Source organism: Eurosta solidaginis, chromosome 2 (assembly GCF_040869045.1).
Source record: "Eurosta solidaginis isolate ZX-2024a chromosome 2, ASM4086904v1, whole genome shotgun sequence".
Taxonomy (NCBI): domain Eukaryota; kingdom Metazoa; phylum Arthropoda; class Insecta; order Diptera; family Tephritidae; genus Eurosta; species Eurosta solidaginis.
Genome location: NC_090320.1, coordinates 217508091 through 217521199, shown reverse-complemented (window position 1 = coordinate 217521199; position 13109 = coordinate 217508091). Strand labels below are relative to the sequence as shown.

General features: G+C 38.1%; 1 long non-coding RNA gene across 1 annotated transcript in view; it reads left to right on the top strand.

The window, feature by feature from the left end:
- Positions 1-13109, top strand: part of LOC137242608 (uncharacterized) — a 201050-nt gene that overhangs the window by 97180 nt on the left and 90761 nt on the right. The window contains exon 2 of the long non-coding RNA XR_010950304.1: positions 3578-3604. This is a non-coding gene — a long non-coding RNA (uncharacterized lncRNA). The remainder of the gene's footprint in view (positions 1-3577; positions 3605-13109) is intronic.

Genomic DNA, 13109 nt, shown 5'->3' with positions numbered 1-13109 from the left:
TAAATATTTTATTTAATGCTTAGTGCGACACACAACTACTCTGTTGTTGCTGCAAAATCTATTTTGTTGTTGTTATAGCTATGAGGACACTCCCCGAAGGTTTTGAGTAGTGGTATCGCTGTTGATGGTCCCTTGCCAGATATAGATCCACAACGGCACCATTAAGGTACTAGCCCAATAATCTCGGAAACGATTTTATAAGACCATATTGAAACTTCAAGGCTATATCTTGTTTATTGCGTAACATGCTTTAGCCCCAGATCTGTGTCATGCTTTGGTAATATATTTGTTGCTGTCATCGAAATGAATTCGTCTCAATGTGGTTAGATTCCGTCTTTATTCCTTTACACTCTATGTGATTAAGTTTCTTAGAACCAGAGTCGTCTCGCCGAGATAGTGCGCCGGAGTCGTCGTGTAAATCAAAAAGTTTAACTTCGTTTAGGGATCGATGAAGAGGTATTTTAAGAACTATGTCTAAATATAACCTATATCCAACTTTTTCGAATAACACTTTCTCATTCGAAAATCTTACGTTACGTATACGCAGCGGCACTCATATTTTCAGGTGGTGCGGATATACTTCCGTGTAATTGCTTGGTGTTTAATTAAACAACCTGCTTATCTATAAATAATATTATAGCGAATGATATCAAGTACAGCAAATCACCAGGCCCGCCAAGAGAGAGGGGGGGGGGGGGGTTGATTATCTCCGGACCCGGGGTTTCTGAGGGGGCCCGCGATTTAGAAGTACCAAGACATTTTTCTTAATTCAGGAGATTCTTTAGTTGTTCCATGTTCAATTTTTAAGCCGAATTTCAAAAGCAGTGAATATCTGCATTTCGTTTTAATATTATAGTGAAGTGTGAAAAATAAAAATCTATATATATATATAAGGAAAGGCTAAAATGTGTGTTAGTTGGTCGCCGGTGTTTGAAGAGGTGGGTCAGCCGATTTTGTTCAAACGTAGACCAGGGTACCCCTAGAATGTGTTTATAGAATATGGATAACAAATGAAAGCTGTTGATGAGTGCTTTAGTAGAGGGTAATTTTTATACCCCTGGGTGACTAGGGTCTCGAGATATAGGCCGAAACGTGGGTCCGTGAATGCTTAGACAGTGTTTTTACAATATGGATATGAAATGAAGGCTGTTGATGAGTACTTTGGTACAGAGTAATATATTATACCGCTGCGTGACTAGGGTCTCGAGATATAGGCCAAAACGTTGACCCCGATGCCCCTTGAATGTGTGGGTAATATGGATATCAAATGAAAGCTGTTGCTGAGAGTTCTAAAGTAATTTTCATTGTGATATTCGATTTAGTCGCATCAACCTAACAAAACTGATAAATATGCACGCGAAGAAGAAATAGAGACATGAATTAATAATACCCACATACCTATTTACATAGGTCGTATTCGATTTGCCTGAAATTTGGTATATAAATTTACCTATATTAAGTAGCATTTACGATCATTTTTTCCGACCAGAGGCGGACTGGGACTGGGATTAAGATTAGGACTGGGACTGAGACTCGTAGTGGGACTGGGACTGGGACTGGAACAAAAGAGGTAGACTGAGAGAGAGATAGAATGAGACGAAATCGAGATAGATGAAGCGAAAAAGACGGAGGGAGGATAAAAGGATTAGGAAAAGTGGAGAAGAAGAGGGCAGAGTTAGACGGAAAAAGCTTTTTAAAATATATACAGGTAGGCCAAATTTAGGGCAGAACAACGTCTGCCGGGTCTGCTAGTTTATATATAAATATATATATATAATACAAACGTCTAGAGGATTTTGGCTCATCTTATAGACTTCCGGACTAACTAACGTTAATCGAAATACTAGCAGACCCAAATATAACTCCGCTTACCTCTCCATATTCAACGGAGGCCACTCCCGTCTTACTGCAAAATACAAATGCAATACATTGTATAGTGAGATAATTGTAAAGTACTCACTGCAGAGTTGAGGTGCTTACAATCTTCCCATGGAAAGTAATGTTTGTAGTAGAAGGCCACTGAACTACATAGACCCGAAGTTACGAGAGTTGAAATAAATTGTGGTAGTCCAGCACACGATGCTATTACCGCAGCGTGCCGGATTTATATTCAATTCAATTCAGTTTTTTTATTCAGTTTACATCCATAACATTTACTTAGATGCTCAGGGAGTATTTTTGCGGCTAAAACAAACAACTTTTAGAGCGCAACGAGAGATGACTTTAAGTCTTAATTTCCTACTATAAATTTCAATTACCATTTACTCAACAAATTGTGGGGTAGAGTGATTACCCGTTGAGTTTCGAAACTGTTATTGTGTTCGCTATTTATTCCGGCTCTAAAGCAAATGAGTTTCTTCATAATTTCGAATATAAACAAAACAGTGGGTCATGGCTGTGAGGGCTCAAATGCGCTAAGGTGACTTAGGTTTGTCAAACACTCTGAAAGTATTTTTGCCATGAAAAGCTTCTGAGTGAAAATTCATCTACGGTACGTTTTTTCTTCCATAATTTGAGCGTGTGGTGGTTGCGTGTTCCGATCAAATGAAAATTTAGAAAAAAGTTATTTGTCAAACACACCAAGAATATTTTTGATATGAGAAGCTTATCTGCTTTGTAGATGCCTTTGGGAGTCGGGATAAAACATGGAGAGCCCGCCAATTTTTGTGGAAAACTAAAAAAGGAGAACGACGCAAATTCGAAGAGAGTCAGGGCCTTAATCTCTTTGGAGGTAAATCGCGTTGCGTAAAATTTTTTTGTTTAACATGTGCGATCACTGAGGAATTAAGTTTTACGATTATCGGTATCCAGGTCGAAGTTGTGCCAGAGTGTCGCGCGCCTTCCTTGAGAGTCTCTTTTATCAAATCCTCAGAGCAGATCCTTGCAGCGGCACTGCTCCATACTCTCTTGCTTAAGGAAGGTGTCGAACCTAACCTTAGTCCAGAAAACTGATTTTGCTGCATGTGACGGAAACGAATCTTTCTAAGACGGTCACACTCGTCAGCCAACAAGGTTTGCCGGGAATTTATCGACAGAGGGCTCTAGCCTCATTATGTATGTGATGTCCTCTCGACATAAGAAGGCATTTTGTAGCAATCCTGGGGGCGGTGTTTTGACAGGACTCCTGCCTCCTCCGGTGTGTTTCTTCTTGAAAGTTGACAAGTAAGTAGGTGCCTTATTCCGCACTTTGCATCGATGCGTATACAGATTGAGACGGACTGGGCTAAAGAGAGACAAAGGAGCAGGACGGGGATAGTTGAAAAGGGGTTGGGAGGGAGAGAAGCAGAGGGAGTGCAAAAGATAAAATTGGTGATAGTTAGTAGCGGAGTGAGAAGCAGAAAAGGGGGCGTGGAGAGATGAAAGAGAGTAAAAGAAAGAGGAACTGGAAGAAAAATAATAAGAGGGTATTAGTCATAAGGGAAAACGAAGAAAGATGAGGGAATTAATCATGGATATTTTTAGATAAATACTAGTTTATAAAAATAATTTTCTACTGCAGCAATGCGCCGAGTAGTAGCTAGTGTATTATAACATGTCTTTAAATGATCTTATTCAAATATATTTTCATCTTTTACAGAGCTTTGGCGAAGAGAATTACCATATTGTAAGTATACATTTTATTTAATAAAGACGCTTGTAAATAAATAAAAAATATAAGTTTTGTATAGCTACTAATATCTACAAAAATCTTGTTAATTCGTTATGCACGTCCAATACTTTAGCTGGCTACATCGAGGTTTTATTACTGTGGCCCCAAGAGATTTCCAAAAAATTTCGGTATGTCTTAGAGATCACTTAAAGATGATATTGGCATTTTAAGTAATATATTGCACATCAAGAACAATCGAATCGATCAAAAGTGATTAAATCGAAACGTAAAAAACTTACTACCGTTACCATAAACACCTTTGGAGAATTTTGATTTAACTTCCTATTGATCTAGGTGTGCAGTATTTGCAGCATAGAAGCACAGAAAAGATTTTTTTGTTAGATAGCCACTCAATCAGGCATTTTGAAATAATTGTAGATAGAACTCGGATCGGTTTTCAATTTTCGAATTTAAGAATTTTGTTCACTTGAAATGTTCATTTATTCCACTGTGTGAAATAGTGGAAATATAGTCCAGAACTTCAAAAAATGTGGCCGATATATCCTTGAACTTTTTAATAAATAAATGTAAGGCGCGAAAACCTCCGAAGTGATTTTAGACCGAGCTTCTTTTCCAATTTGCGTGGTGCTCCTTTAGTTTTCCTACAAATGGGCGGGACGTGGACTTCTTGTTTTATGCCGACTCCGAACGATATCTGCAAGGCAGATGAGTTTTCACTGAGAAGCTTTCCATGGCGGAAATACACCCGGAGTGTTTGCCAAACTCTGCCGAGGGGCGATCCCGCTTAGAAAAATTTTCTTCTAATTGAAAAACCTTACTTCTAAAATTTTGATGTTAGTTTTCCCGTGGCGTGAATCCAGGGTCGTCGATATACAAATCTAAGTCGTACGTTAGGAAGGTGTGATATATAAAATTTCGATTTCATGGCAACACATGAAGAATTTTCTACATGTATCGTTCACTTCTATCTTTGTTTCCATGGGTATTACCGTAGTATTGCCACTAAATCCATGTCAGTCTTTCGATTACAGATTATAATATTTAGTCAATAAATCTCTCATTATCCTATGGTCATGAGAAACATACACATGATACATAGCTTCAGTCAAATCTTCAGTGTATAAATCAAGTTTAATTTAAGAAGTTGAATCTTTGTCCACTTTTTTCTGAGTTACTCCATACTTCTGTGAACTAGCAATTTGTTTTAAAAGTTTAACATTCATATGGTTTGACAAATAACGAAAAAAATCGTGGCACTTCAAGTTGGCAAAATTAAATTGCACAATCATAATGTGCCGTCATGTTTTCCACATTGAGACGTTTACTTTCGTCCGTCCATTGGGAATTCAGTAATGAAAACAATCGCCCACAGTTAGCGTTATGAGCTGGAAAGGAAAAAAAAAGAACTGTGCGGTTTTTAAAATCTCAGAAAAGCAAACCACATTTGGTTCGCAGGTTATTTTCTCGTCTTACTTCGAATTTAGTAAAATCTGGGACATTTCGGAAACATGAGGGACGGCGGAATATTTTTTCAAAATCCGGGAATATCCCGGAATTCCGGGACGCATGGTCACCCTAGACAAAGCCTAGGTTCCATTCCATAAGTTGTTTTGATAGATTCAAAGAAGTAAAAAGACTCACAACTTTTTCATTCTGATTGATCTTCCGAGCTTCACCAAGAGCTCTTCCGATATACAATTCACCGTTCAAAGGATAACTGGCAATCACTAGATTCCAAATGTTTAAAATGGCTTTCTCTCCAAATACCTCGATCCCTTCTCCACTTAGAAAATTCTTTTATTTTAAATATTACAACTTTCACAGCTCTAAGCTTTGTTCACAGCTTCAGGTCTCAGAGTTATCGAGAAGTTCCTTAAATTTCCAAGTTCGGTAGAAATTTTAATTTTCACGGTCCCAGGATCATCTAGCTTAATTTTTTCCTTATGTAGCATTTTCATGCGGCTCTGATGCGCGATATCAATTTCAAGGTTCTAGCTCTATTGGAAGTTACTGAAATAGCTTTCTCAAGATTTCACATGATGTAAATGTACTTTCTAAATGTATGTAAATATCTCGATCACTGCCCCCTCTAAAAAACTCATTTATCCCAAATATCCCAACCCAATAAAGCCCGAAGAAAGCGGCAAAGATAAGTTTGATGGGGAAGGGGGGTGACTCTAAAATTTGTTTGTACGATATGGGTATCAAATGAAATATGTTAATGATAATTTTAAAAGGGGGTGGGCCTAAGTTTTATAGGCGGACGCCTTTTCGAGATATCGCCATAAAGGTGGACCAGGGGTGACTCTAGAATTTGTTTGTACGATATGGGTATCAAATGCAAGGTGTTAATGAGTTTTTAAAAGGGCCTTAGTTCTATAGGTGGACGCCTTTTCGAGATATCGCCATAAGGTGGACCAGGCCTGACTCTAGAATTTGTTTGTACGATATGGGTATCAAATGAAATGTGTTAATGATAATTTTAAAAGGGGGTGGGCCTAAGTTCTATATGTGGACGCCTTTTCGAGATATCGCCATAAAGGTGGACCAGGAGTGACTCTAGAATTTGTTTGTACGGTATGGGTATCAAATTAAAGGTGTTAATGAGTATTTTAAAAGGGCGTGGGCCTTAGTTCTATAGGTGGACGCCTTTTCGAGATATCGCCATAAAGGTGGACCAGGCCTGACTCTAGAATTTGTTTGTACGATATGGGTATCAAATGAAAGGTGTTACTGAGCATTTTAAGAGGGAGTGGTGGTAGTTTTATATGTGAAGGCGTTTTCCAGATATCGACCAAAATGTGGACAGATCATCATCTGTCGGGTACCGCTAATTTATTTATATATGTATTACCACGAACAGTATTCGTTCCAAGATTCCAAGGGCTTTTGATTTCGCCCTGCAAAACTTTTTATTTTTCTTAAATATGGTAGGTGTCACACCCATTTTACGAAGTTTTTTTCTAAAGCTATATTTTGCGTCAATAGACCAATACAACTACCATGTTTCATCCCTTTTTTCGTATTTGTTATATAACTATGGCATTTTTTTTTCATTTTCCGTAATTTTCGATATCGAAAAAGTGGGCGTGGTCATAGTCGGATTTCAGCCATTTTTGACACCAATACAAAGTGAGTTCAGATAAGTACGTGAACTGAGTTTAGTAAAGATATATCGATTTTTGCTCAAGTTATCATGCTAACGGCCGAGCGGAAGGACAGACGGTTGACTGTGTATAAAAACTGGGCGTGGCTTCAACCGATTTCGCCCTTTTTCACAGAAAACAGTTATCGTCCTAGAATCTAAGCCTCTACCAAATTTTGCTAATTTTTATTAAGCATACACATAGTAATAAGAGTAACGTTCCTGCCAAATTTCATCATGATATCTTCAACGACTGCCAAATTACAGCTTGCAAAACTTCTAAATTACCTTCTTTTAAAAGTGGGCGGTGCCACGCCCATTGTCCAAAATTATACTAGTTTTTCATGCTGCGTCATAAGATCAACTCACCTACCAAATTTCATCGCTTAATCCGTATTTGGTAATGAATTATCGCACTTTTTCGATTTTTCGAAATTTTCGATATCGAAAAAGTGGGCGTGGTTTTAGTCCGATATCGTTCATTTTAAATGGCGATCTGAGATGAGTTCCCAGGAACCTACATACCAAAATTTCATCAAGATACCTCAAAATTTACTCAAGTTATCGTGTTAACGGACAGACGGGCGGACGGACATGGCTCAATCGAATTTTTTGTCGATACTGATGATTTTGATATATGAAAGACTATATCTATCTCGATTCCTTTATACCTGTACAACCAACCGTTATCCAATCAAAGTTAATATACTCTCTGAGCTCTGCTCAACTGAGTGTAAAAATGTCTGATACTTACAGGAATACAAAAAGTTCGAATATTCCCACGGTAATAAGAAAAGTTTACTTTCGCATTTGAAATGCAAAAAACATGCAGGGTTTGTCGTATTGATACAAAGGTTAAAGTGTACCAGCACTTTAATTGTAATGTAATGAAGGGCAATAAATCTTAATATATAAAAATCACGTGTCACTATTTTTGGCGCAAATGGACTCCTAAACTACTGAACCGATTTTGAATTTGTTTTGCACCCCGTATGTAGTTTGATCTAACTTGAAATATAGGATATATATCTCAGTTTATAGTCGCAATATTATTTTATTGCAAATTTTTTTATTTATTTATGCGTAATAATAAAATGTGGGGGTGGGTGGGAAATCCGTATTTCGTTTTAATATTATAGTGAAGTGTGAAAAATAAGAATCTATATTTATAAAAAGAAAGGCTAAAATGTGTGTCAGTTGGTCGCCGGTGTTTGAAGAGATGCGTCGGTCGATTTTGTTCAATCTTTCACAGAGGTTGCGTAAGCCTCACGCGGTGGTTACTACATAGGCTTGGTTGCGATCGACGTACAGGGTCTCGAGATATAGGCCGAAACGTGGGCCCGAGTACACCTAGAATATGTTTATTGAATATGGATAACAAATGAAAGCTGTTAATGAGTGCTGTAGTAGACGGTAATTTTCATACCCCTGGGTGACTAGGGTCTCGATATATAGGCCAAAACGTGGGCCAGTGAATGCCTAGACAGTGTTTATACAATATGGATATCAAATGAAAGCTGTTGATGACTGCTTTAGTACAGATTAATATATTATCCAGAGACGGACTAGGACTGCGATTAGGACAAGGACTGGGACTGAGACTAGGACTGGGCCTGGAATAAAATACATACCACCCTCTGGGACAGGCAATAAGTGATGCAGAAGAATAAGAAGGAATTGAGAGAAGAGAAAAGAGAGAAGGAGATTGTGAAAGAGATAGAATGAGACGAAGATGGAGATAGATGAAGCGAAAAAGACGGAGGGAGGAGTGAATAAAAGGATTAGGAAAAACTGAAGAGGTGGGGGGAGGCAGAGTCAGACGGAAAAACTGATTAAAATGCATGCAGATAAGCAAAATTTAGGGCAGGACAACGTCTGCCGCGTCTTCTAGTACTTTTATAAGAAATTGAGGGATCTAAAAAAATGGTATTTCATGCGTTTTCGCTTCGTTGACTCGTTCTATAATTATTTGAGCATCAATTGATATTTTTCTTTTTTTTATGTGGAAATGCTCTACCGGTTCACAACTCTGTAGCAACGAGCCTTTCCGAGCGTAGAGCTCCCTTCTTCTCTTAATGGGCTACATACTAAAACTTAACTTCCCAAGGCCCGGGTATTTTCCACACCTGTGGTCGCGTTTGCTTTACTTTGAGTACGGGAGCACGCAACACCCCTAATACAAAGTTATATATTTGCCCCAACCGATTATTTGTAGATAATATAAATTTTAATCAGTAGCAGTTCAGTGTTATGTGACAATGGATTATAATTTTATTTAACCTATTGCTTTTACACTTGCACGCACACATCCGCACACAAAATGCTTTTAAATGCTGATTATGAATGTAAATGATATGTAAAAGTATACTTACAAATGATTATCCCCACACAAAGGATAGTTTTGTTTATGTGAATATTATTTTACTATTTGACGATGATTTTCATGTATGTATTTTTGTTTTGTTTCCGTTGTTTATTTTTATTTTCGCGTTTATTTTTATATCTTTGTGAATTTTATGTTTAAAGCTTTTAATTCGCTTTTACAATAATTTTTGATACAAATATTTTGGGACTGTTCGGAGGTTTTCTTTTCTGGTGTATAGTAAATATAATCATAAAATAAGTAAAACGGGCTCCAAGCAGACATTCTGTGTACATACTGGATTTGTTTCGGTAGGGTATTTAAGAGTACTTTAAATTTAAAGAAAACGAGTTCCTTTTGCCTTATAGACACAAATTTTCAGTTTATTGAATCAATCCAAACAACGCGACATCAGCTTCCTGGCAGTGTTTGTATTTGTTACTCCAGAGTTGCAATAGTATCGAAAAATATGCTCTGCTTCTTGTTCCAGCTCTGAACATGAACAGAGCCGTAGCATAAACAAGTGATAGCATTTCTTATGCCCTGCTGCAAGTTACTTCGTGCTGTAAATGGGATAAAAAAGCAGAATAAAAACTCCGAACGAAATATTTTTTGTAGTGGGGCGATAGAAAAAAAAAAGTTATTGGTATTTGCTCTGTTGCAAATTGTTATGCAGACATTTTTTCTTTTCATTTGTTTTTATTGTTGGAGCTGATATCGTATTGTGATATTATTGTTTTTGTACTTTGTGGTTTTATTTTTCGATCTTTAAAACGTTGTTGCAGCTTCTTGTTCTTGATTGGCATCAAAACACTCAACTCTGTTACCATGCTGCATTGCATTTTGTTTCAGTTAAAAAGCGTCGCAAGAGAAGACAAAGATATGCATAACAATGCCCGGAAGAGCTAACAGTAATGCATTTTTTTGCTGTCGCTCCACAAATCCATTGGGATTTCGTTTGGAGCTTCTATTTTGCTATTCTTCCCGCTCTGAAACACGACGTAGCTCGTAGCAGAACATAAAAAGCGCTTTTACCTTTTTATGTTACGGCTCTGTTCTATGCTCTGTTCATGTTCAGAGCTGGAGAAATAGCAACAAAAAAAGAAGACTTTAGGGGAATATAGTATTGCCAATCACTGCTTCCTGGATATACGAATAAAAAAAAAATATATAATTAGCAGTGTCTGGCAAGCGCTCCGAGTATATTTCTGCCATGAAAGCTCTCAGTGAAAACTCATCTGCCTTGCAGATGCCACTCGGAGTCGGCATAAAACATGTAGGTCCCGTCCGGCTAATTTGTAGGGCAAATCAAGAGGAGCACGACGCAAATAGGAAGAGAAGCTCGGCCTTTAATCTCTTCGGAGGTTATCGCACCTTACATTTATTTATTTTTATATAATAATAAATATGTCAGGCTTTGGGAGGATTACTGGATTCACAAATTGACGAGGAAAATATTAGCTTCATAATCGATAGTTGTTTTCTACATAATTGTCGTGATATCGGTGGCATCACCCTGAAGAAATTCTAAAGTCTAATTTTTGAATACGCATAAGGGTATTTTAGGCTAGTATCACACACTCTATCTCATATTTACTCCACAAAGCTGTAGTTCCACAGGAAAATGCAAAATACTTCAGGCCAATAGCCCTCACTTTATTTGGAATTTCTTGATATTCTGTTCGAACGTCAAAAGCAATCAGGATAACCCTGTCTGAGAGACGAAATGCGTATAGCGAATCTATGGATTGATGCAATCAATAATCCATATAATCCCGAGCTCCATAGAAATGGAGTGAAAATAACAGTGTAGGTAGAAAACAATATTTAATTTGATATTTTCCTGTTGAGGGGAGCAGAGGGGCAACATATTGGGAGGAGGGCGCCATCTCACTCTACCGAACCGCTATCTTCTCCGAACAGCTAATAGTGGAATTATTCGTCCACCTATCAGCGCTCTACGAACATCTTAGACATTCCAATAAAAGTGACCTAATTTCGATATAAATAGAGCACGGAGTTCACTAAGAAATTGAATGAAAGGAATATTCGGAATGTACGCTATAATAAGTTGTTGGGCCTTCCAATTAACGTGGTCTGATTTCGATTAGAATAGAGCACGGAATTCACTCAGGAGGTGAAGGAAAAAAATATTCAGAATACCAGTTTTAATTAGGAGACACCATTTACTGTGCCTGAACGTCGAAATAATTATTAAAATACTTAAACACGGGTGAAGGAACTGCAGCCAAAATGGTTGCAAGTTTCTTTCTCGTGTGTCAAGGGCTAGCTAACATAAGGTACCGAATTAGATGCAGTTTTACGCTGCCCGACTTGTGTGTGGTATCAAAGTGCTTCATTTACAAAATAATGTTGCTTTATTTTAAAACACTCTCCGTAGGCAAAGAATGTGTTAGGGATATTTGGTCCAGGTTCGATACTAGCACCTTTTAGCACTATGCCCAACTCAATTTCGAAAGATTTTTTTGACTCCTGAAATATTCTGGTCTGTAGATTTTAGTCAACTCCTACGCCAGGATGGGGTGCAACAAAGGGTATCAGGGTAAGTATGCTAATGGAACCGAAAAATTTTAGTAAATAGACTTAAAGAGTAAGCATTGATTCCCAGAAAAGACTACGGAATTATAAATTGCTTTCTAATGGAACCCGGTCACTTCGGCCGGATCGCAGAACAATCAACTAACAATTTTAATTTATTGCGGAATATTTTAATAGAATATTTTATAAGGGTGAGAATTTAGAAACGCCAAGCGAAGTATTTTGAAATATGCCAAAAAATGTTATCTTAGTATATCTTAAAGGAAGACAATGTAATGTTAATTTTATTGTCCCAGACCGACGTAGCTTAAATAGGTTTCAGAGCACCATGAACTGTAACGCTCCAGTTACTGGTACTGATAATATCGCTAGCGATTAGATTAAACCATTCGATTTCGTCGCCACTACTTGGTATTTCCTTTCAGATTGCATCAATTTCTTCATAACTATAAGGCCATTTTGCTCACAGCGTACATTCGAGGAACTAAACTCCTAATGGAAGGCTCCTCCCCAAAACTTCTGTGTACAGAGAGTCTTTCACCGTAAAAACGAGTGCAGTGAAACATTACATGTTCTGCGCTTTCTAATTCGAAGGGACAGTTTGGACAGAAAGGATACTCCTCTATCACACGCTTATGTAGATACACCTTGATATTCCCGTGCCCGCTCAATACCTGTGTGAGGTGGTAGTTTAGTTCGCCCTGTTCTCGCTCGTACCATTCCGCTATATTCCGAACTAGCATGAAACTCCAGCGCCCTTTTCTCGATTCTTTACACCGTTCTTGACACCTAACTATTGTTCCTGACCTTACGCTTTTCTTAGCATCTTCAGATGGTCGGCTGATTCCAATGCCATACCGATCGGCCATTTCTCCTGAGAAGAGATCTATTGAGGTTTTCCTGGATAAAACATGGATAGCGTCGTTGGACACCGTCCGATACGCACATAGTATTCGTATAACAGTAACACGGTAGGCTGCTAATTTTAGATCCGTGCCATACTGATGCTGCTTATAATAATATCGATCTGGTTACGTTGGGTACTAGCTGAGGTGTAGCTACGCCTGGACCCCCGCTGTTGGGCATTATTCGCGATAGGGCTCCACTAACTCTAGAAACTTTCTCCCCCACCGCCCTGAAATGCTCCTTAAAATTTAATTTTGAGACAACGTTTACTCCTATATATTTCAACAAAAGACTTTGAATTTATTTTATAATCTCCTATTGGGTGAGGACTAACTCATCCACAGTCTGCTTTGAGCCCACCAAAACCACTTCTGCTTTGTTGCTAGCCATTTTCAGCCCAATGTTCGTCAGTCATACTTTTATTCTTCCCACGGCGTCATCACATAATGCTTGGAGCAGATAAAGTTTCTTGGCCACTGCTACTACGACAATATCAACTGCATAGCCCACAATTTCTGTTCCTCCGG